This window comes from Bombus bifarius, unplaced genomic scaffold (genome assembly GCF_011952205.1).
Source record: "Bombus bifarius isolate JDL3187 unplaced genomic scaffold, Bbif_JDL3187 scf7180000007984, whole genome shotgun sequence".
Lineage (NCBI taxonomy): Eukaryota > Metazoa > Arthropoda > Insecta > Hymenoptera > Apidae > Bombus > Bombus bifarius.
The window spans coordinates 4,137,186-4,163,263 of record NW_022884367.1 but is presented as its reverse complement, the minus strand read 5'-3'; the positions used below and the strand labels follow the sequence as shown (position 1 = coordinate 4,163,263).

The 26,078-nt window shown below is 40.2% G+C and overlaps 1 protein-coding gene across 1 annotated transcript in view; it reads left to right on the top strand.

The window, feature by feature from the left end:
* The first annotated feature begins 17,979 nt into the window (after positions 1-17,979).
* Positions 17,980-26,078, top strand: part of LOC117204842 — a 92,786-nt gene continuing 84,687 nt past the window's right edge. The window contains exon 1 of the mRNA XM_033442628.1: positions 17,980-18,129. The gene's annotated coding sequence lies outside the window, so the exon portion shown is untranslated. The remainder of the gene's footprint in view (positions 18,130-26,078) is intronic.

The window sequence follows — 26,078 nt, the reverse complement described above, 5'->3', positions numbered from 1 at the left end:
CGACCATCGTTCTTATTTCGCGTCCTGTCACGAAATGCGTTCACTGGCAGGTGTTAGGGCCGAAGGGTAAATTACGATATCAGGATTCAATCAAGATTTCAGGGGCCAGTCTTATTTGCCCGATGAAGTTGTACGATGGCCCCTGATGAACTCCGGATTGCGTTACGTTCCAGATCATTATTGATTCAGGCGGGAATTAATCGTAATTATTTTTAACGAGTTATAATTAATATTAATTACAAAAATGCCTGTCGATTCTTCGTTTATTTATATTCCCTTGGTAGACAGTAGTGGGCGCGATACCAGCATTGACTAATTAATTAATCGAAGTCGAAGTTAATTTTTCGAGAGAACGATTGCGATTTGTTGATGGTAGAACTATCGATACATGTATAATTCCTCTTACATTGAAATTTTGCATGAAGAGAATAAAGTAGTAGAAATACCTACTGACATTATTAGAACATATTAGAAATTCTTTTATATTTTTGATTATATAAGTAGTTTAAAAATGTTCATTGGATATATATGCGTTAACTTAATTAGAAATATATGTAGAATCAATTAACATAAAATCTTTACAGAATATCGATATAAGAATAGTTCCTTCTAAAATTCAATAATTTGGATGATTATCAGATCCTTTTTACAGAAAGAAACGATTCTTTCAACAAATTTTCTGCCACATCTTTAAATAAAATAATAAAAGTGACTGACTCACACTTTACAGAATCGACATACATCATTTTCTAATAATAATAAAATAATATTTAGATAAAATGGATCTTGCATTTTCCACTAATTTCACTTATAACTTTTCCAATAGAATTTGCATGGAAAAAGATATTCCAAAGAAGCCGGTAAATACTGCAGTCACTCGGTCAGCCCATAGAAAACGTATGTACATGCTAACAGTAAGAAAGAGGAGCATCGAGGGTTCTCTCGAATCGGGGCCCCAACCCGCTTTCTGCGGTCATATATAATCCTGGACGTTAAGTGGAGACCTCCACGGCGCCGTGGGCCCAGCTCGTTTTATCACCACGCTCATACCGTTTCAATATGCCATCAATAATAACTTCCTTTCTGATATTCTACGGACGCGTGCACTGCGTTACATTTACAGCCTGGCGCTGGCCCGTATCCCGTCGGTTAACCTCTTTTGTGCGCGGCTCGGTTACATTGTTGCAGATCGACTGAAAGATGGCCACAATTAAAACCGGCGAAATTTCTTCGAATCGACTCACGAAACCACCGACGGATCGCTTCTTTCCACCAAGCAACTTTTTCGTCTGCGTCGCGTCGCGACACGGTATTTATGTCACCGAGCGTCGGCTATTTCATTTGTGAAAACACGACCAGGACAGGCCTTTGGAAGTACGTTTCGTTCTGTCGATTATAGCGTAATAAAGCCGTGAAATATCGCCGTGTCAAATGAAATCGTCGAGGATTCTTTGTTTGAGCGAGCTTTTAAAAACTATAAAGGATTTAGAAGTTACTATATATACGTATAGTAGGATATAGCATCGATTTTATTAGGTGTGAATCAGAATATGACAATATTTCGCATGGACAGATTATTAGGTAGGTGCTGAATAGGTTTCTAATTGTGTAGCGTGTTTTATGTAGTATATTTTAGCTCGTATAAATTTTCTTATTCCCGTTCACAAACCATATTTCTCATTTTTTCGGAGGAATAGTATCTTTCATTTAATTCGATCCTATGTTCAATATGTTTCTAGCAACTGATAATAGAATGATATTTTATATTGAAAATAGCAATTCTAACTTAAACGTTGAATTCATCGCTTCTAAAATCGTCAGCCACTGAGATCACTTTATTTTGACATATTGCTAGTAGGTATAGGTGAATTAAAGTGCGTGTATCCACGAATTCACGAGTGGCTTTTGAGCAAACTGCTGCGACTAGTTTACAGTCAACGAGAAAGCTAACGATAGACGATGCCGCAGTAAACGATCATGATTTACGTGGCTATAATTACTAATTAGGGGGTAATTGTAATATAGTAGACGTCGAGAGTATAAATATGAATTGATACTGGCGGTATACTTTGTGAATCGTCGTGAACCGTCATTTTTTTTATTAGATCGCGTTTTAAGATACATTTTATCCCGAGATGACCGGCTATTAATCAGATTCCGAGAAATGTTTTATTGCTGTAGCTAACATATTGATTAACTGCGTAATGATCTGGCGTATTTTTAAATACACTGTTTTTTTCCAACCTATGCGATACTTGTGGTTACTTCTTGCAATTCTAAAGATACTTTGCAGTACCGCGAACAAGATAAACTAACCAAGTATAGAACGCGTGAGATATAGGAAGACTAATGGATAAATTTCCAACGTATATCGTAGATAAAAAGACAACAAAATCAAGTATGGTTGATATCAATAGACGATATAATATGAGAAATGTTTCCACAACATGTAATTTAATGATTTCCAACGGAGAAAAATTATATTCACGTCTGGTTAATTTTATTCGAAGATATCGGTAATATACATTTTATAATAGTCTGCCAATTTAGAAATCTAAACATGTTATGTTTTTAAGATAACCTAGATGTTAAAACTTAGCGTAGCCCTGTTACAGATTAATATACGATGATGTAAAATTCCATCCGTAGTTATTGTATATTTGATGTACAAATGCATATTTTAGCATTCATAATGTTAGAAAAACTCAGCAGTAATCGGTCTGATAACTATCTTGATATTAAATGGAATATTCGAATAACATGTTTATACGTGTTTATGCTATATTTGAATTGTGCTGTAAATTGAAATGTAACAAAATTCTTATAAACTACACGGATTATCATGATTACGCTACTTTTTCATTAGACCGAAAGAAATATTGTTTACCTTTAGAGTCTTTTACTATCTACGCCAGCATAAATCATGCTAACCAGGGTACATTTATGGAAAGCATGGTTTATTTTTTCAAATGACGAGGACATAAAATTCGACGATCGAGCCACGACGAATCCAAACCGTTTTCTTTGTTCGAAGTAGGAAGTTAAATGGAATCCGCGAGCGCATTTCCGGCCGATCGTGTGCTACGGAGAAAGCACACACTTCGGAATTGATTTCATCGCCAGCAAAGCGTGCGCTCGGTAAACTATAACACACCTGCACGCTCGGTGTAGAATGGTGTGCAGCCGCATGAAAATGAATTTTTATGTGATCGAAAAATCGATGCTCAGGCTGCCGTGAAACTCGCTGGAAACTCTTGGCAAATAGGAATAATACTTCAGCGAGCAATAGATCCGCCGATAGCTGGCCAGTGAACCCGCTCGATGCATCAGTGACCACATCTTTGGTGACGATGCTGCTTTCAATATTTTTCGAAAGCAATATTACAATCATTATCATTAATTACAAATTATTATCAACATTTAAATATTTCAATATTTGCCTAATAAATTTAAAAGACTTTGAAACTTTATTATTCATTGCTTCGATTAAAGTTCTCAAAGTATACACAGAATTTTAAAAAAAACTAGGGCACCTCTGACGACCTCCGCAATAATTTCAATTCAATTTCTCATGTTCAATCGCGTGACTCGCAGTAACTGTGCAAAGTATTGATACACGCTTTTAGTCTCCAATAAAGCGTTTTTTAAATTTCATAGTATCAAGTATTAATAGAAATAAAAAAAAAAATGTAAGATACGTAATTTAATATACCTGAACGAAATTAATTAGCACCTATGTAAATGCAATAAAAAATACAATAGTACACCAATACTTGTTGTAAGCATTGTAATTAGCTCGATCGCGATAAAGTTGAATCAAAATTCTGTCGAAACGAAGATAAGCAGAGATTGGAAAAAAAGAATTGATTCCACGCGAGTGCACGAGCATCTCCGGGATTATGAACGTCCCAGAGTTCGATGGCCGCGCAGTGGGGACAAGAAAAACAACAGTAGACGAAGAAAAGACCGCTGGCCGATACGATCTTTTCGTGCTAATAATTATTGCATTAATTACACCGAGGGAAGCGTGCGCATCTACGACGTTTCGAAGATACAAACGCGAGCGTACGCGCGAAAAGAAGAAAAAAAAAAGGCCGTGTACGTGGTTAGCCGCGCGCAGACAAGCGAGTTCGCACAAGAACTCGTATATACGCGAACGAACGAACGCACCGAGGAGGACAGAACGAACAAGTAGGCAGCGTTAGACATTAGCGGAGGCACATGGGTGAGACTGACTTATGAGCCAGATTTCCTGCGATACCAATAGCGATGCCGCGAGGACATGCAGTGAAACGCGTGGGACTTGCCACGAAGACACGCAACTCTGATCGAATAATCTCGGTGTGTAATTGTGGACTGCACGCATGGATTATTTCACCGGGCTACCTAGTACGAACTGAAGCAGCACGAACTACGATCGATAGAATGTTAATGTCGTCTTTAATCAATTGTTATTTCGTAATTCCGTTGCTTATTCTTTGTTCCTGTTTTTACGCTGTATTATATAAATATGGTACTTAATGGAGAAACAATACAATTACATTTTGTTCTAGAAAAAAATGAAGACTCTAATGAATTTCTGACATTTTGATCTTCGCTGAAATTCCAATTTCAGGATCTGATTGTGATATCCTCGAATTTTCTTGAAACTTTAAACGAAACATCTTTTACACTTTCAACAATTTTTAGAACGACCAAAGCTAAATTTGGATATTGTTTTCGAAATTCTGTTAGTCGAAATCCTAACGTCACAGCATCTTTCCCTCGAATAAGATTGATTTTGGCTTCAAATCGACTTTACTAATTTTAAGTGACTGTAGAGCACGCGTGAGGATTCAAGGTCGAAGAATCTGACAATTAACGCTATCAATGCGAGCACGGTCGAAGGTCGGGGCCAAAAATCGACTGAGAACGCTAGGTATTTGGCAGCGAGGTTCCGTTGCGCGGGCAAAGACAAGCCTCTCGAGCTGGTCGGCTTCGAATTCTTAGTTGGCACGTGTGACCGATGTGTACGCGCCACGTTCTGACGAGCGCGAATGTGCACGTCCTCGTTACAAGTCCCACGCGTCCCGCGACATGTGCCTCGCTGCGCTGCCGCTTATTACGGATTTTAGGGAAGATTTGTCTTGTTCACTGTGAATTTCTGTCAGAGCTCTAAACGTTGGCAACATTCGCCGTATTGTTGGATACCAGGTCGCGAAAATACTTTTCACAGTTACGGCGTGACGTTCAAACGAGCCGCAGCCGTTTAAACGCCGTAACACCATGGAGATTGAAATGTCGAGGTATAAATAATATATGCAGATAAACTGTGTTAAACTGCTTTTTACGTGTTCAATGATCACATTATTTTTCTCTTTTTTGACAAATCTGATAAAAGATCCATTCATATATAAAGATCACAGACAAATAATTTTGATATTATATATAAGCGATCCGTAGATTAAAAAAATATTACGCAATTAGCAGATTTTTGCAGATCTCAAAAATTCTAAATTCCCAACGTACAATGTCGGCGTTCATTTATTACGATCTATCCGATCACCACGGCGAGATGAGGAACGATCGCCCGAGCGTCGATGCCGCTAGTGTTCCGCACGTCACAACGATAATTAAACAGATCATTAGCGTCATTGCGATGCGACCGGTAGAAAACAGTAGCGAATCGCAACGCCTGCTGGCGCATACCGTTACGCGATGGTTGTGAGCCGATATGGTACTCTGACTAATGTGACCACGGTGTTGCACCTTGCAAATTGCTGCGGACCGCGGCTGCGCTGCTCGCTCTATGGACGCAGAAAAACTATCTGGCTGCGATTTAAGAGGCGCGCACCATCGCTCGCGTTCGGTGACGACTTCAGGACGATCACCCGGATCGTCGTCGACACCTGTCGCGCGGACATCGCCCCGGAAACAACGACCACAACGTTCCGCTTATTTATCTCGAAAAGTTTTGACGCGTCGCGCCTTTTATTAATGCGTTCGAAACGTTTTGGAAACGTGGTGCACATCGCGAGATACTCGATTTGCTCTGGGAATATTTATGAGAACTCACGGTTTGGTACGTTCGAAGTTCGATGGGGTGAGTGTATCGGTTGATTCTCGTATAGCTGGAGATTGATCGAGGGAGGACTTTTATCGTTTGGCTTTTTGTGTACCTTTTGCTTCTGAAAGTTATGAACAACTATAGGGTAGCGTTTTGTATATGAAATGAATTTCATGAAAATTTCACGAAGACCTTGTAATAGAAACTAAATGTGTTTTCAAGCAGAAGAGTCTATTATATTCTGTTCTCAACTTTTTAAATTGAATCTTCAACACGTTACCCCCACGTTTGCACGATGTTGATCAACCAATAGAATATTTAAATGCGCAATGTATAAGTTACGATACATCGAGCTTAAATATTAGTCGAAATAATTGAAAAATTCTTCGCATTACGCATTATAAAATTTCCATTTATATCTCATTTAAACAAAAAAATTCAAATCCATGTACCGCCCAACTTCGACTCCTCCCTACGTCAAAAAACATATTCGTATCCGTCGCTTCAATTAGCATCGCGGGACCTTGAAGAACGATAAAGCTTCAACACAATGGTCGAAGCAGCAAAAAGCAAAAAAGAAAAAAGAAAAATACGGGGGCGGGTGCTTAATTGAAACGCGAATTTCAGTCATTACTATTTCTCCAAACGCGACTCCGACGTCACAGAAAATTTCAATTTTCCGCTCGAGTTAGTAGATAATAACGCAAATATTTTTCCGTGTGACGGAAGTCCTGCCGTGGACAAAGGATTCCTTCTCCACCTCTTGGATCCCTCACCGTCCTTTTCCACCCTCTATCTCGACCAGCGCACTTTGCACACAGAAGAGAACGTCTGTGACGACAGAGAGCGCCGGATGCGCGATGCTGGCGTCGAAAGAAAGAGGGAAAGAGCAAGAATAGCAAGAAGGGGTCAAGAGGATGTCGGTGTCCAGGAGAGAGAGAACGAGCTCGAAACAAACGAACTGAACGGCGAGATCGGCGCCCGGTAGCGTTGCCATTCTATAAATATGTATAGCCAATATCCGCTTACATATTCGGCCATGGCACCGGGTAATATCGTCATGCAGATCCATGGTGGGGTTAAGGGTGGGTTTCCGGGGATCGGCGAGCACGTAGCGCGCTTTCCTCGGTTCCGCTGGATCCTTTGAGCCGGGGACCAGCCACGTCATATCGTACGAAAATATCTAATCTGCATGTGTTTACGTTTGACGTGTCGATAGCTGCGAGACCCGCTCTTTCGCCTCTTACTAGCTCGTGAATTGAATTACATACATACTAAGCTGAGATAGGACGAGACACCGTGATTCGTGAATTTTCGAATTTAGGAACAGGCCAACGAGGTAGAAGTAACGAAGAATTTTATGCACACGTGTTTGCGTGATTAAAGGGTTCCTATTTGGTTAAGATAGCTACTGATTAGAAGATACGTGGTTCCTTTGTATAATAATTTCTCAATAATATCATCCACCAAATGGTCGACTAAATAAATTGTAGATTGTAATTTCGCAATTTTACAGTGTAACGAAGCTTGGAAAACGTTAATAATTCACCGTCATCTTAACTTCCGATACAATCCGATACAGAACAATCTCTATCAACCATAACAAGTCAAGCTGCAACATGTCTGCGCCATGACGCAATCCACGCGACACTGACGAACTCAAGCAGCAAAGAACACGACTTTAACAAATCGATATACCGAATATCCCAAGGGACACAGCACTCGTAGGCGGGTTCGCCAGTAGCAGCAAAGTCGACTTTGGTATTTTTCAATTAATTTTTTCAACAGGCTGAAGGAAGGCTTTTGGTCGCGCGTGCCGCGCCGAATATCGACAGGGTCTCCGTACATTGGCTGCGGTTATTCGCTCGCGGACACCGAGGCGAAGTGGCCCCGGATCAATCAGAAGCGGCCTATAATTAACGAGTTACGGCCGAGCCGGCGCGTTTGCATTAAGACGCGGCTTTTTGTCACTCGGTTTCTCGAGGGAGAAGCGCGGTCCGGCCGTAATTACCTCGGGCGGCAGACGGTTGGTATCCGAACACGTTAGAACCCGGTCGAGGCGAGAAGGAGAAAGAGAGAGAAAGCGAGAGAGAAGAGAGGAACTAGTCGAGTTTCTTCGCGGACCCTGCGGATTCGCCTCGAGGGCCGTCTCCACCCTCTCCTCGCACCGGTCCTCCACTCTCACCCTGGCGTGCCACTTCGATTGGCCATACTGTGTGGGTTTTTCTCGTTAGCAGCGGTGCCTTCGAGGCGAGAGTGCTTTCAGGGGGGCATAACACCGTCTAGAATCGTAATTAGTAGGCGTGAACGCACGCCTACCAGACACCGCGACTTCTTTCTCCGCTTCGACATCCGTTTGGCCTGTTTTGCGCACCTCTGCCTCGCGAAAACTATTCGTGAGGGGATCGGACGACACTTCACCCCTTGCTAATGAGGATGTGACGCCTACAAAATGGACTGTGATCGGGCCGATGCTGGCCAAGTTTTCGTTTACGATGTTCCTTTTGGTATGTTGAAAATTTTACCTGATCCGATTAAATGTCGATCCAATTTGTACGAGAATGATAGGTAACGAGAAAAATTAGTCACCTACAGTTATATAAATTATTTCTTCTTCGATAGTTATTGTTCGAGTAAAAGAACAAAGTATTCTTTCAGATAATTACTTGGATCGTCTTGCTGCATTTTGCAGCTTGTTATTTTCGAAAGATTTGCCTTATGTGAAATAGCGATATTTTAGACGCTTCGTAGAGATTCTTTACTTGTTAATGCATAATTACATTTGTATTCCAGACTGTTATGTTATATTTACATTGTAAAATCAATTTTTACGTATACATGTTTAATTCAGTGGCTGGAAGACTTCGCGATTAAGAAATTATCCAGTTCACAAGTGGCAGGAATAAGATAGACGACACTTCTATCCAATCTCTATAACCAATTCAAATTCACAGAAGATACCAGAGAGAAATTTTTTGTACTGATATCGAAACGATAATTTATTCTTATAACTACAATTTATTCTCCGCAAAAAAATCCGTTCCAATCTTTTGGTTACAAAATGCAAGGCGAAAGAAATTCAAATATAAATGCGTCGTCTACCGCGCAGCCATTTACGATTCTTCCCTACCCAACCAAATGATCGGCTACCGAGTAAAATTACACGTTTTAGTGCGTTGCTTCTTCATAAGTCACCAACATCGAAATGCGTTTGGTTCTCCCGAGGGCAGTCGGCTGGAGCGCTCGCGCATTCCTTTATCCATTATCGCTTCGTAGTTTCCTGGACTTCGACGCCCTTTCATCGCCTATCATCTTCATCTACCGCGCGCGCAAGAAACAGATGGGGACGGCTGACGTGCAGGGTACAACGTACTCTTCATTAATTTTCCGTTAGCCGCGGTTCGGTTGCGGCGAAACGATCTCTCTAGCGAAATACGTTTCACTCGGCTGCGAGACGGTCACCGGTCGGTTCGAGATCATTATCGATACGAAACGAAGTCATAGCGGCACCCTCTTGAACTGTTCCTTATAATGCTACTGATGTCGTCGCGATTGTGACAAAAAATGACGCGTATCCGCCGGAAGCAGTCTTCCTCCCTTCGGAGGCCCTCCATTACTTTGTACTTAGCTCTTTTTCCCCGAGGCTTGCTGAGAGAGATGATTCGTCGTTTCATGGCCGGCGGAGCCCGCGAATTGACGCATCTGCCACTGCCGTGACGAATTCGACGGCAAATTAATTGATCGCGATCCCGCGATCGGTCCACATAATTGCCAGTTCACGCGTTGCAATGACATACCTTGTTGATTACGGGTTATGCTACGGCTACCCGTGTCTCTTTCGCTAATTGCCCGACTTTATTTCATGCCGCCTATCTGGATATCGAATCACGCGAACAACAATACTGAGAAATCAAATGTTCATTTTCTTTTATCAAACGAAGATCACAGAAGAGAAACATGTTAAGTATATTTTTATCGATTCTCTGATTTTAACGCCTATCATTGAACCAAAACCATGATGAAACCAAAGATACCTGATAATTATTAAGGCAAGCGATATTTTAATATTTTATACAATTCTTCTACTATGGGATTGATTATCAACAGAATCTCAAGGTAGTTATCCTATAGAAGAAAACAGGAAATATGATTTATCGTGTTTTGTGGTTTTCAGGTGAGACGAAATTATTAGATATTGCTATTGTTTTCACTCTTATCATGATTACCATAATAAATCAAAGAATAGGCGTAATTAATAAGAGTGCGACTAAAAAGAAATACAAATGCAAAAATTCGCTTCGATGAACTATAATATAGTTGCTTCTCGGTTGAATTTATGTTGATAGATACGAATTATCGATCATTGTAGAATAGATTGTGAGGAAAATTACATGTACCTTTCGGTTGTAATGATAGCTTATCCTAACACGATTCCGTAATATGCATCTTAATTTCTATATGGTTCAGTTATATCGCGGATATTACGTTAACTATACGTTATACACGGGAAAAGATTTATTTTGAGCTTAAGTATCCTATAAATAGGGCCTAATGATCGGAAGAAGCAAATTATCGAATTTTATATTAATTAGCAAGGAATTAATAGGAAAAGAAAGGAATATTTCCTTTTATATTAATATACATTGGGAAATATTATGTTCTCCAAATTTTAATAAGATGAAGTTAATAATAAACATTGACAAGTAAAAGAATTTTCCTTTGTAACTACTGTACAAAGATCTCTGAAACGATACATCAATTTGTATATATTTGTGTACTCGTATCTACTTTATTAACAATCTTTATTACAACAATATGTTGAGTGCAAAATAAACTGTGTGTCAATAAAAATGAGTGTAAAAAAATAAAGTTGTATATTTTATATAACATACGAAGTATAATTTGTTACTTATTTCAACATCTGTCTGCAATGTGTATCTATTTTATTACAAATTCAAATTTTTCAAATGTTCCACGATACACTCGGTACTTTGCATCACTATCGTAACATCAACATATCTCTATTTGCTTAATTCACGTGCTTTAATATCTTCCGACGAGCTTTGCTTACCAATGACTCCCATACGATATATCTTATTAAAAATTCAGAATGTTCAAATGTTCTACAATATACTGGGTACTTAGCACCGCTATCGTAACATCAGTTCATATCTTTGTTTAATTCATCCGAGTGCATTAACACACCCCAACGTTGTTGCTCATCAAAGACTACAATGGCGCCACTGGCAGGTCTAGCGTCTATCATCAACTGACGCCATCGCACTCCCTCCTTAACATTCACATAATCGAATATCTCATACATCAAACATTCCATATAATAATCCATACAACCAACGATTAATTTTTTCCAAATTATCCACTCCAAACATAAAATCCTTGCCTTCGTCGTTCCATCGTTGGAAAACTTCGTTCGAACAAACATTAGCTTGTCGCTTTCTCAGACAGTTTGTCGATCGATCGACGGCGCGTTTCACCGCGGACGTTTCCCCGGGTTCGCAGAATCGGCACAAGAAAGAGTGAAAAGCGGTGCGTTACGCACGAGACGCTCGAGACGCGCGTGTGAACGCGCAGCGCGTTCCTACGCATAAATCATTCCACGCTCGCGTAGAACACAGTAGCTGGCGCAATTGTTATGCTAACCAGTCGACCAGTATCTGCTCTTATATAGCCTATGTTTCCTGCTCGACCACCTGTTACCCTCTCGAACCACGACCCCGGTAACGTTCGACTCATCCGTCCCGGTTCGGCACGTGTATAATTGCCCTCGCTCCAACTCCTCTCCTCTTCACTCCGTTCCGCGCCACGCAGTCACGTCGCGATTTTCTTTTTCCATTCCTGGCTCTCCGTGCGAGCTCTCCACGGTGTAGCGCATTTTTTATTTCTATATTTTCTTTTTCTCTTGCTTTTTTTAGCTGCGCATTAGCGAATATTGATTGAAACCGGTAGTTGAATTATTCAGTGCGCTCCGTTGAATTCCTTCATGAAACGCATACGCGCGCTCGGTAATTGTGGCATCGCACGCAGAAAATTTATTGCTATAGAAAGTTTGCCTCAAGTTTAGGAGCTCCTTGATCGAGATGATAAAAATCGAGTTGCTGATAGATCGGTGAATGTTTACGCAGCGGGTTTCGTTCACTTTACACGTTTCAATTCAGTTACGAACCTTTGGAGACGCGAATTTCGTAAGTTTCTCAGGAAATGACCAGTTGCTCGGTTGGATTCCGTTGCAATTTAGTATCAATTCTACGAGATTATTGTAGACAAAGTTTGTGTTGTTAGAAATGTATGTTATTATTCGGTAATAATATTCTGATCCTCTAATTTTATTTTATAGCGGGATGACGAAGAGGTATTATAGTTAAACAGATGGTTACCGAACAGTGATCGATTAGACAGAATGTCATGGGCGAATAATGTACTTCTTCTGAGTAATAAGTTTGCATACTCTTTGATTAATCGCAATAATTAGCATTATGGTAGTTATAATACGCTATCCAAGTGACTAAATATGTAAATAGAAATCAAGATATCTCACTGAAGAAACGAAACGATCCTGTTTCATTATACTTCTCATTACCACATAGATTAATGACTATCGTCATAAAAGTGTATTTACCGAATTCATTAAAAGTTTCATCGAATCTGGCAGATCCGATCAAAATCGTTCCAAAATTAATAATAATATTTCACATTGCAAAGTTTTTCACAGAATAAATCCTATCTAATGCCTGTAATACCATGGAGTGTGCTCATAAAAAGCCTTGGTGCTTCCATGAAAACAGTGAATTGTTTCTTAATTTCCCGAGGCCATTGTTCACGACGAAGGGTCCTCGCGATTGTGCTGCAACGCGATACCGGACGATACACTTTATTGCCCCCTCGTTTTTACAAATGGATCCACAAGTTTGCCCGATACTTCGCCCTTTTATCACGGGCGAACGCACGGCTTCATTTCCCACCGGCTAGATAAGAATAATGGACCATACGAAGGTGTTTCCTCGATCCCTATCTTAATAACTATCTGTTTCGCGAGTAACGCGTAAATTACGGAGGATAAACTTACGAAGGAATTTAGAAGAAAACGATGCTATCGATATCGTGGATATTATCAGGCCATTACGCCATTCCGACAACCAACAACATGGCTGGTACACGAGGCTCTCTTCAACTAGCTTGCTGAATTATGTATAATGATGAGCGCGCGCGCGTTCGAACAATGACTGGCCTCTTTAACCGCATTGTTCGACTTCTGGACAGGCAACCACGGCCATAAAAGTTCCTCAAGAAGATGCGCCGTCAAGATCGTCAGGGAAACAAATGACGCCTGTGAGCCTTTTAATTGCAGCACCTGCTCTCTCGTACGGCCTCTGCGAAAACGCGGAGGTGATAATTTTTCTTCTACAGCTGTTCGATTTCGTTTTCAACCGCGTCATCGACGAGCCAGTCGTAAAAAAAACGGAGCCACTTCGTGCACTGTTACGGTAGCGACTACCACGTGACTTGGACCTACTTTTCCACTCAAAATGCCTGATGGCTTTGTGCTGCAATTAGTGAAATTGCCCCCGTGACGATCAAGATTGTCGGAACGGTGGTCAATTTATTGGAAATTTCACGTTCGGACTAATTTTAATCTAAACAGGTAGAACTTGTTGAATAGAATAGCCAATTATTGGAATAGATATACAATTTTCTTTCGCGTCAAATTGAACTTAAAATTGAAATATTTCCGACATTTTCGTCGCAGTCGTACTTTCGTGTCGTTAAAACATTTTGTAGATTATCAGGATGAAGTATTCTAGTAACGCTGGTTCCCAATTTTTTCGAGAATTTCATATTGAATCACCAATACGAAATTTAAAATTGCAGCCGTTTTACAGTCACAAAAGTAGAAGCGCATTAACATATGGAAAAAATCCATCCGACTGGCGTGCAAGCCAATCAGTCACCGTCTCCGTCGTCTTCTGTTTTTAATATTCCACTAGATAGCATATTAAAAAATATGATGGAGCAGGAATAATTTCTTCGTTAGTCATAGTAAATAATCACCGATCTCGTCCGACACGATTTATGTAAATCAGTACTTCCTTCTTTCTCATCGAAGACACGAGCAATAAATATCAACGTCAAAGAACAAATAATTACCCATTGAAACATTTAGAAAAAGATCATTTAGACGTGTATTCTTATTTTAATGCTAAGAATTTGCCGTATTACGTTACGAATACTGTATTCGGACTCGCTTGTTTTAAATCAAATAAAGAACCTTCATGTAGAAATACCAAATATGCCTGTTGGTTTCTGTTACCTTCCTTCCACCGTACGTGTGTCCATCGGTTTTCTTTCCAGGTGCACCGAACCGCAAAGCAACGTAGAGGGGTTCCACGAAGAAACGCGCAACCAACGCGACTAATCATCGACGAGATATTTATTTTCTATTATTTCGTGGGAATCGAGCAACGCGCCGCTTTCCTTCTCGATTTAGAAGCCCTCGACTCGCCTATGCTCGATGACGGATTTTTATTTTCGGTATCGCGTTTCCATCAGAAAACCCTCGCGCACCTTTCTTCCTTGACGTGTTCCGAGGATGAATCTCCTGCTCACCTGTCACGTGTCTATTAACGACTCTACTCGCCACTCAACGATCCCAAATTAGCACATACAATTGCTGTTTCAGAAGGAATTTTGTATCGCGAGTCGGTTCTTTGTCTTCGACGTGTAAACTTTTTTCTAAATATCGTAGAATACTTTTTTTACATATAAACATATATCTATTGTATCTGTAACACAGTTCAATCAAAATGTAAATAATTGTAGAATAACTTAGTTTCATTAAGAATAATATGCTCCTTGTTTTAAGTGAAAAATCACCAGCATTGAATTCTACGAATCAACTTTGAATCATTCCAATTTCCGCATAATTTTACATAAGCTTCTTCAAATGTCAATTTTATACTTCCGACAATTTTCACGATGCCTGATTCAAGATTTAAAAGATTTAGAAAGGTTTCGTGAATATCGCAACGATTCGTATCTTAATTCAAATTTTGCACCAACCTAATAAATTATTACGAACTACACGGAAACTAGCAATTATTACGTTTCGATTACCGGCTCAGACGTGATGAAGAAGGGCACGACGGTAGATCAATCATTCGAACGTTCGATTACGAACATAGTCAGGTCTGAGAAGATACGAATGCGTGCGATACGTTGCGTGGTACATATACACGTTGCGTGATACGCAGGCGATTGGTTCTGTGGGAACTCGTCAGCATTGACGAACCCCGTTTATCAACCTATTTAGATACCCAATTGCCGCTGGCTTCTTCGGCAGATGGAGATATTCTCGGAGATTCATGGCCACTCGTGTTTTGTCCTACGAAGACTTAATTACATCTGTGTGCCCGTAATGTTATATTGCGAATTGTTCCACTAACGGTCAAACTGATACTAACTTTGTGGCCGAACATAATTAAAGAAAATAATTAAAGAAAAATTTCTAGATACGAAATAGCGGATTTTAGAATTGTAACGCATCATAAAGATTAACGTTTATTTTACATACAACGAAGGTAATAACAATACTAAAGCTATTATCTGTTACGTGAACTTGAGTCGAGCTTAATATAGGTATGTATACGCTTCTGTCGCGGTTTCCAACGAATCAGGGCGAAATTGTGAAGGCGCTCGGTGTTACATTAAGAAACAGGAAGTCGATTTCTAAACGATGCCGTCGGAATCATTAAATGATGCCAATTAAAAAAGATAATGAGCGGGATTCATTACTCCCGCGAACAAAGATTCCATGCCCGTTTCGTAGAACGCCGTGGCAGGAAAACCGCAGCTCTGACGCAACGAAATCCAGTCGAATAGCATCCACAATGGACGCAGATCGAGAACATCGCTATTAGAGATAATAGAATGTGTAGAGTAATTTTCCCACAGTCACAGGCGAAAACACGCGGCTTTCCTACCTTTCACCTAATGCCACATTTCACATGTGTTCGCTCGGTAAATCTACTATTGAATGCTACGAATTAACGCGGTTAATACGAGCAGAGAATTGTCGAAGATACCGTTCCGAAAATCTACGCGAGTTCTTAAACCGCGTTTTCCACGGTTCTTTCGCGGAACCGATAATTAATAGATGAAAGAAAGCGTGTATTTTCGCATTATGCTCGCGAATACAGTTAGCCTAACAATTTCCAAAATCTTCGTCCGAGCGAAACGACCGACAATTTTCCGCTTTTTCGTCACCGGAGAATCCTTCGGCAAACTTTTTTCCAACGGTATCAAGAACCGACACGGACGCTTCCAACTTTTTCACCACGCACGCCACACTGTCGCCAATCGTACGCCGTTGCACGCTACCGTGCGGTTTGTCGAGTTTTCAACCAGATAAAGTAGAATGTATTGCGTAAAACGATTCCCTGCACAGTTATTCCAAAACAGAATTTAGAAAATAGCTTGATAAATTTTAATCTTTGCATGGTCTTTTCTGTGAGCTTCCGATACAATTTTTCGCCGAGATAGTTTCACTGAATTACACAGTTGAGAACTAATATTAACGAAATTAGCAAAATACAGTAGCAAAATTTTACGAATCAAAAGTTGCTATCGCTAGTACATTCTTTTGTATAAATTGTAAAATTCTAATTGTTTGTATAACAGTTTGTAATTTATAACCTATAATTTGTCACTTGTCAATTCGTCGTTGTCATTAATTAGTAAATTATTGTGTAAGAGTGTCCAAGTTAAGTTCAAAATACAATGGTGTTCAAAAATTAGAAACATTGTAGTTTTGTAATACGTAAGAGCTTTTATGACGAGAGATAGATCTTTCGTATGTATTTTATATGTTTTTTCGATGGTATTGATGCGTTGCATGAATCATAGATGTGACTTCAAAATTCTACATGTGAAAGCACGTCGTATAAAAGTGTGTTTATTTTATCTTTTAGTAAAATACATATAATCATTAAATGTGAATACACTTCCAAATGAGAAAATATCTATATAAAAAGTCACATTTACAATCCGAAAATAAATTTTGAAGTCACAGTGTAATTCTAACCTTCCAGGTTATGTAACCTCCTAAATGAACTTTCTTCATTACCGACTAAGAAAACTACAACTAATAATAATTAAAGAATAATTTCTATTTCATTTACCATTCATCTAGAACGAGTTGAGAACATTTCATCAGTCGAATTACATCCAGATGAAGCCAATCCAGTAACACCAAAGAACGATCTGTGATTCTTCGAACGAAGGGGAGCACAGGCGTTTTCGTCGAAAGAGTGATGTCCGCGAAAGCAATGAAACACGTTTTTAATTACTTTTCATACTTTCGTGCGATAAACGAGGCGTTGACTGTCTGTTTGTCGTTGTCAGGAACAGCAATATGCATGCGGGTCGGGTTTTAAATAAACGGTTGTCTTCCCCTTTGACTTTACGATAATAGGTTTGTTTGCATTCCAATTTCAAGAAGTTTAACACTGTTTTTTACACTTTACACCGCACTGTTCGTCGCCGAACTAGATCCAGCTTTCACCGGTTCAATGAATTTCGATTCGTTTGCTTTTCTTTGTTCGTATTACCACAAGAACAACGCATTCACAATTACGACGCGCAATTATATCGACGACGCGTTACACGAAGTCTTCCGAACGACTGTTGTGTCGACGAAACGAGCGAAGAGGTCGATTTAGTATATCGACGTTCGAGAATCGAAGTATTTACACGAGTGAATACACGGAGCCATTGAGTGTCAGAGATTTTCAAACTGCGTAAATATTCTTCTTCTCTTAATTTTATTATTATTATTTTATTATAATTTATTATTTTAATATTGATAACATTTTCGTAGCTTTTCGATAATTAATAGTTAATTTTCTCATTTAGATAATAATCACTGGAATCAACATACTTCTATCGACGAAGAAATTGACGAATTCTCGGATGGTGTTTGGAGGTTGGATATTTGAGTATACGTAATTTATGCCTCTGTGGACAGAAGAATCTCCACTGTATGCAATGATGCGATCGTGATGCAACAATCTGTGAGTAAATATTGAATATGCATGCACGTTACATTACTAATTTCTACTTTTACAAAATAGAGTCGTTCGAAATTAACCTTAGAATACAAATGTTATTCCATATTCCTTTGACATAAACATTCCATATAATCGATAATCAAACATCGATATAATCGATATCACTTGCGATAGACAGAATCTTTGTCAGTCGTGAAAATTATTAACGTCTGTATTGTAAGGTTAAGATTGATTGAACAAATTGAAATTTATTAAACTTTAAAGAGATGGTGAATATTATATTACGATACTTTTCTTGATACAAAATTAATTCATGCGTGTAATCAAATATTTTGATGTGGTTTTCGTTTTGACTTAAAAAAGTGATTAATGATCTAGTATTATTATAATATCGGAATCTATTTGGACGTTATTACAATTTCTCCATTACAAACACGAATAGTTCATACCAGATATATTAGGTTGCCCAAAAAATTTCTTTTGTTTCATAAAATGATAATAGATGAATAATTTCTGTTTTATATTATTTTATTGAATTAGGTGTGATTTATTTCGTTATATTTCTATTATTATGTTCGTGCATAATCCAGTAAACCAATATAAAACAAAAGACATTGTGTGTCTATTATTTCCTTATAAAACGAAAAGAACTTTTTGGACAACCTAATACTATACTTACAAACTGTTAAGTCTGAAGCTAACTTAATGTCGGTTCATCAGGAAAGGCAGGGAACTCGAAAACAATCTCTGTTCCTTTCAGATTAATACAATATTTAGGGCCTCCTATTTTACGGTCTGATTACGATCCGTAGTATCTCTGAAAATCGTTCAGAAATTCGGCAGTGGTCCGTTGTTATGAGATCGTAATAACGCATCGCTTTTCGAAAGTTTCGCCCCCGCCGAAACGTGCGTTGTGATTAAACACAATGTGCGCCGTGAAACACAATGGAGTAATAATATTCCGGTGCGGCAGACGGCGCGAGATTTGCGTGCTGAATGAAAAAGTTACCAACAAGCAAAATTCCCGCGAATTCCGACAAAAGCATCGGGGCCGAGTCAGGACGAGAGAGAGTGAGCAAGAGAGAGGAAGGGAGAAAGAGATTGAAGAATGAAAAGTACCGAACACCGCCGTGTGTGTTCGGAACACGCCGCTGGCCAGGTTTCTATCGTAAAGCCTCATTATCGTTGTAATTATCAGGCAAAGAATATAATGTGAGACGGTGGCGTGTCAGAATGCATTCAATATCGGCCTCCCTTATACAAAGTTAATCCCCGTGTCTACGTGGAAGTCGTACGAGTAACTGCAGACCGCACCGCGAGGGAAGGAAAAAGGTTCGTGTTTCCACTAAAAATTATGATTTTCGAGAATAATGATCGAATTTAATTTAAAATATCCAGCGGTTAAAACGAGGCTCTGTTAGTAATTTATTAATTATCCAGCATTACTTAACAGGATTTCTATAATAACGCCACACGAGAGAGAGAACGACTCAATTTTTCGCCATGAAAATTAACGCATCATAACGCAACACTTGAAAAATCATTAAAACCAGAATATATTTCATGATACGCCGTGTTCCGTTTCAACTCTTCATCAACGATCATTAAACACAATACACCGCGATATCAAGTTTTATTTAATCATCCGTATCTCTTGCTAACAGTCCTGCAATCCATGTGAACGACTCAATTTCCATATACGGATACACACGTATACTCACATACTCACGTAACATCGGTGTACATACATATCGACTTTGTAACACGTTCGCAACGTCGACCGTGGACGCTCTTAAATTCATGCTCCTCCCACTTCAAATCCGAATTGCAATCGCGCAATTAACGGGTGCAATTAGAGTCTCCGATATCAGGACCGATATTATAAAGCACTCTAATTGTCTCGTTGACTGAATGGCTCGCACAGCGCGCGTGCGGCATTGGTGAAATCGCAATCGTCAAAACGATCGTTCTGCCGACGTCTCACGCAAACTCTTCGATCCAAGGTATCTATAACTGCCCACCCTCTCCACCGTGGTGCCGCGGACCAGTTTACTCGACCAGAGGCGTGGGTGGGCAGCACGAAACGGCCCTAGAAGCCTCTTAATCGCACCCCGTCCGAGTTTCAAAGTTTACGGGTTAAAGACCGGCTGGGTTATTAATGCACGGATTCCGTGATACAACAGTCCGGTCAATATATCGCGCGTTTCCGAGCGATTCCTCGCTATAGAGAAACGCAGCACCCTGTCTCACCCCTTTGTGCGAGGCTGTCGACCGATCGAAGTATATCGCGTTTTAATAGTCGAGCGAGGAATCGAAGGATGATAGAATTATAGAACATTCTTGTTCGATGAAGATGATACTTATCTTTACTAGCGAATAGAAAAGGATTCATTTTTAATTTGGTGTTTTTCACAAGTATATTTAGATACACGTTACACATGGATAGTTGTAGTGTTAGAAAAATAATAAATAACGAAAATTGTTTAACGTGTCAATCCTTCGGAGCTCCGAAAACGGATAAGAAACTCTCTTCCCATCCGAGGATTATCAAATTCTCGACGCGTCGCTCGTCACAGGACGAACACTTTGCCGAGCGAAATTTCACATCCTCTCTTCGCATCCTAAATGTTCTTCGACTACAACGTTACCGCGTCGCGTCACTTTTATTGCGAATTCTTCTTTTAACACCCTCCTAACGGCCGGGACACAAGATATTCCCTGGTCCCCGGTATGAAAACGCCGGTCCCGTTCGCACGCCTTCTTATTCCCATGCATAGGACCGGATCTCGATGTCACTACGAGACGAGTCTCTCTCTGTTCCACGTTTCAACGACGCTCGTATGGCTCGCGTGCGCTCATTCGAAGCGGATAATATTCAATTTCAGGCACCTCTGTGGGCCCGTGTGGCAATTTACGCGTTGCACCATGCCTGGATCTGCACAGCTCTCATAGCTGGTGGCCAGAAGTAGATGCGCGCCAAGTGAAAAAAATTGAACTCCGAGGTTCTCTCTTCCCATAATGGCGGAACGTCGCGAGCGAGCCAACTTCAAACCAGGTTTCTTCGATCCTTCGTCGAGTTTACAACGCTGTGCCCTTCGAGCTCGCGTAAACGGCGATAATTGCACACGCAGTTGCAGCAAGGACGCCTCTGGAATCGCGTGCACATTCTCGTTGAACACGTGCAAGTAACAGCATCGAACGTCCGTTCGAGCTGAAGTTCGGACTAGAAATAGGCGCATCCGTTTTATGGCCGCGTAAAGAGCATGGTGAACGCAGTTATACCGCGATCCTCCTGGCAAGGCTCGTACTCGGAGAGAGCCTGCGGAACGCCAGATGCGTTACGACTAGCCAACGCCGGCTTGTCAATTATTGAAATGAGCTAATTATCGTTTTCTCGAGCCTCACGGGCGGACAGCTGCACCTTGCTCGCGCGTTTAGACAAGGAAGGGGAGCTGGGTTCTTGGCTGTATGGCCCCTGCCTGTCTGGTCGAGCGCGTGCTACACGTCGCGTCATTATCCTTAGAATGCAACGGCCGCTCCTGGAACTGCTTATTCCGACATCTTTCAGAGGCATTCCATCGAGCAAGTGCACACGTCGATGGGGTAATTTATTAATCGGTTCGCAAACGGACCGTGTAACGAGTTTCGCCGACCTCGTTCGTCCGTGATTCTAGAAATTTTCTATATATTCGCGGAAATTCTTCCAGTGAAAATATATGCAGGATGCAGTGGTACAAGTTATTACCCTGTTTCTTTCCTAATAGTCTATTCATTGATATTCATAAAGAAAGATTATTTAAATTATATTTGTAGAAAGTTTTAAGAAGTTCCACCTGTACAATTGCTATTACAGTTTCAATTACGTTGCCGTCTTTTAAACCATTTATTTTTTAACTAAAATTCAACTTCTCTATGGCAGTTCTTTTTGATACTTAGCTCGATCATAATCTGGTACTTGCGAGATAATATGAGACAAGTAAACAAGTATACATACTGTACCTAAATCATATTAACAAGGAGTAGCCGTTTATAATGCCATAAAATCATCACAAACAATACGTTCAACGACTTTTTAGTCCACAACACCACTCGTATCTCATCAGATACGAACATAATCAATCTATTAACCCATAACGTTTAATCTGGCACAACGTATGTATAGCTATCTCGTAGAACGAAACAGAATTTTCTAGTTAAAATATGACTGGCCTCGGTATTGAATCCCGCGTAATCTGCGCAAAGACCAGGTGATCCGAAGTGGTAAGACGTCGCCGGGGAAAAAGCTAGAACTCGAGGGGGTCGGAATCGTTCGACTAATGGAACAAGAACGAGGGGTTTGCCGGAGAAGAACCTTATTTCGCTCGTTTATCCGCGGAGTGCAGATTCTTAATAGAATACTCGATGAATGTATTTCTCTTACGAGACTAAGACCGGTTAGGAAGGACCGAAGAACGGTGACGTGGGGACAGAGGGGGTGGTCGACGGAGGATGAACGGGGGTGTAGACGAAGAGAAAAGGGAGAGGGTGTGTCTCAACGCGATAATAAATCTGTGCTTAGCTGTACGACAATGGGCCGGACGGAGAGAACGGAAAGAAGGGTTTAAGCCGCGTCCTACTTACGCGACGGGGATACTCTCAAATGGATCGTGCCCGAAGACCAGATTAATCCGCCAGGAAAACGGATTCTGCGAACGATTCGGTCCGGTGAATATAACCGCGTTTGATTTTCGTGCCTGTGAAATTGTTCCTTTTATTGAAAACGTCCCACGGTTTAGACGCCCCTAGACAGCGTTTAATTAAATTTCTTAATGGGTTTGTTTTAATCGTGAACTTTGCAGTTCCTTATTTTTGATATCAAAGGATGATCAAAGATCATATTTATGATCTGATAATATACGCACTCTCACATTGCAGTATAAATTATTGAAGGTTTGGCAAGATTTTAATAAACAAAGAATTATATCACAATTATGAAATGAAGCCATTGTTTATATTATAGAGAGGATCTTTTCACATTCTACTTTTGCATTTTTTAATTTTTCATCGAATCAGAAGTACCCACATTTATGTCTATAGTTTTACAAACTACTTCTGTTTCTTTTCTACTACAATAAATTCCTCCGATCAATTATTCCTTGATTTATCTGATATAATATGATTTTAAACGATTAAAAATTAAAAAATTAAGCACCGTATCTTGAAATACCTAAAGAAATAAATACGCAGCGTTCTGTAGCGTACACTCGAACCACTTGGGGAATAGCCAAGTGACATCGTAGTATATCCCCTTTACGATAATTGTCACGAACACCTCGGATCGAAGAATCGAAGAAGCTACCGATGCTTAATCGGCCGTCCTTTATCACAGCTTAATAGCTTTGAAGAAAAACCTAGAAAGCCTAGACCGCAGATGCGGCTCAATCAGTGTCGCATACTCGAGGCCGCACGCTCGACCTAGCCAAGGTCGGCCAAGAGTTGCCTGCATTCTACGTGTTCTTGCCGTATTCGCTGGTATAAGGCAGGTGATCGCCGCTGTTCAGGTGACCACTCCTCGAGAAGGGTAACACTGAACCGACGACATTTTCTGGATAAGCGGAGAAATTCTCTCGCTTGCTACCAACATCTACCTCAATTGTCTACCGAGGTCGAAGAGCTTCGCAACAACAAAACGACCATCTGCTAACGATTCAACGAAATCTTCATTTTCGTCTAAAATTTCGTCATCGATTTATGACGTTTCCAAATGTTTCGATATACGTACAAATCGATCAATTTTTCAAATCGCATGTTCCATCAATTATATGTTTCATCAGTTAAAAATTGAGTGAAATAATTTTCTACATTCTGAATCTGTGCTACGAATGAAATAATTTGGTTCACGAAAAATCATAAAGGCAGGTATGTGTGAAGCGTGCGCAGAACACCAGGAAAGCTCATCATTGTGACCGGTCGGAAACCGGTCGATGAGGTACGACAGGCATGTTCGAGAAATGCCGTCAGCCAGCCAGCTGATCCTGGGAACAACGCCCCGCGACCATTTCTTGCTGGAATTAGGCCTTCTTGATTTAAGACCGGCCGCCAGGTTTCTCGCATCGGCAAGGGTAGCTCCGATTCCACCAATTCGATCGGGTCTTCTATTTAAACTTCTCCGATCCAGCCAGTTGATGAACACCGAATGGAATAATTTTTGTTCTAGAAACGTCAACGACAGAGCACGAAACTTTCGAAAACTTCGGCTCAACTTTGCTCTCGTTTCATTGTGCAATTGGCAACAGAGTGAAATTTCTTTCGTTGCAATACAGCGGTTAAACCTTCACACGGTTTTAAGTTTTTTAATTAATTTTCGTTGAAATTGCTCGATTTCGTTCGTGATACTGTGCTTATTGATTCAGTGCCAGGATATCTAAAATAGAATAGAATTGCCGAATCTTGCTTCATACGTGTTATCGACAATTACATGTTAAATGTATCTTATTTTATTTAAAGATGAATATTTCCATTCGTAAATTTATTATTATTTCATATCAGAGTAGTCAGATTTTAAATTGAAGAGATTGAAAATAGAATTTTCCTGGACTAACTCTCACGTGAATTTTGTGACACAATTATACTTTTATTCGACTTTGAGCTCCATATCTACAAGAGAGATTCTTTTGATTAGAAGACAATTACTTTCCTCGTTGGATATAATGGCGCAATTCGTCGTATAGAGGAGACGACGACGCGACGGTTCAGGCGAAACCAGACGGTACTTGAGAAAAGAAATTCGTCGAATTGCTTGTTGTCAGCGTGTACAGGTGAGCGATACCGTCGTTTGAGAGGCCGTCGGCCGGGTAGTTCCCAAGACCGTGTGTCGATTGGTCGGGATTGTTTGTGAAATTCCTTCGATAGTATTCGATGAATCTATCGAGGCACGTCGTCCGCGATTCCGAAGGAGTCGGTATGCCGGTGCCGGTCGTTAGGCGGGTCGTCTTTGCTATCGAGAGCCCGCGGATAAAACCGTCTTGGGAATCCCCTGGGCAAACGTCACTTAGACCACAACATGCCACCAACCAACCTCCTTCTTAATTGTTTACGCAATAATTAAACCCACTAAATTGTCGTGCGGTTCAACTCACTAACTAAGAAATTAGTTTTTCTAATTGGTTGCCCGAATCTTATAAAGTGAAGTTTATTTCTTTAAATTGACTTAAATCAGGTTTGTAGTGCCAACGCCAAATTCCACTTCATTTTTTAAAATACATCTATTAAGATATATGTTTATTACATAATTTTATAAATGTGATTGGGTTTTCATAAATGTTAACTAACTGAAAGTGCTCCATTTAATTGATTCAAACGGGATTATAATGATTCACCAGAAAAGCTTTCAATTTTTGTTTCTTTCTGCTACTCTGCACTTTTATAGAAACATTATAAATTATCATAAATTCTAGAAATAACATACCAATAAATTTTAACGATATAACAGTTCTTTGTTCATTTTTGGAAATTTCACTATCGAAGACGAATATCCTCACTGTATTTCGAGCTCGATTTTCTTTAATCGACAGTTGTTACGATGGTAATAACTCTCTAACGAGATGGAGAATTATAAAGTCGATTCGTGGAGAAACGCGGTCGGATTTTTCGGCGAAAAAGCGAAGGATCTTTCGAAAGAGACCGGCGACAAAGGGGCATGAATTTAGAGAGGAGATATTTTAATACGACTCTTTGCCAGGGCGGTGGAAAGCGTTTCGGAATAATTGCGACGACAACGGAAGTACTTCGTCGATAGACAGAACATATACGACTCTTTCCACCCTTAACCGGGCGGAGGTCTGCAGAGGTTTTGAGGGACTGAGGGGGTAACTTCCAACGTTCAAACAAATAGGAACTTTGTTTGCCGAGCGTACAATAGGTGGAAACCGAATGATATGTCTAACTAAATACGTTACCGTACCGGTATCAAA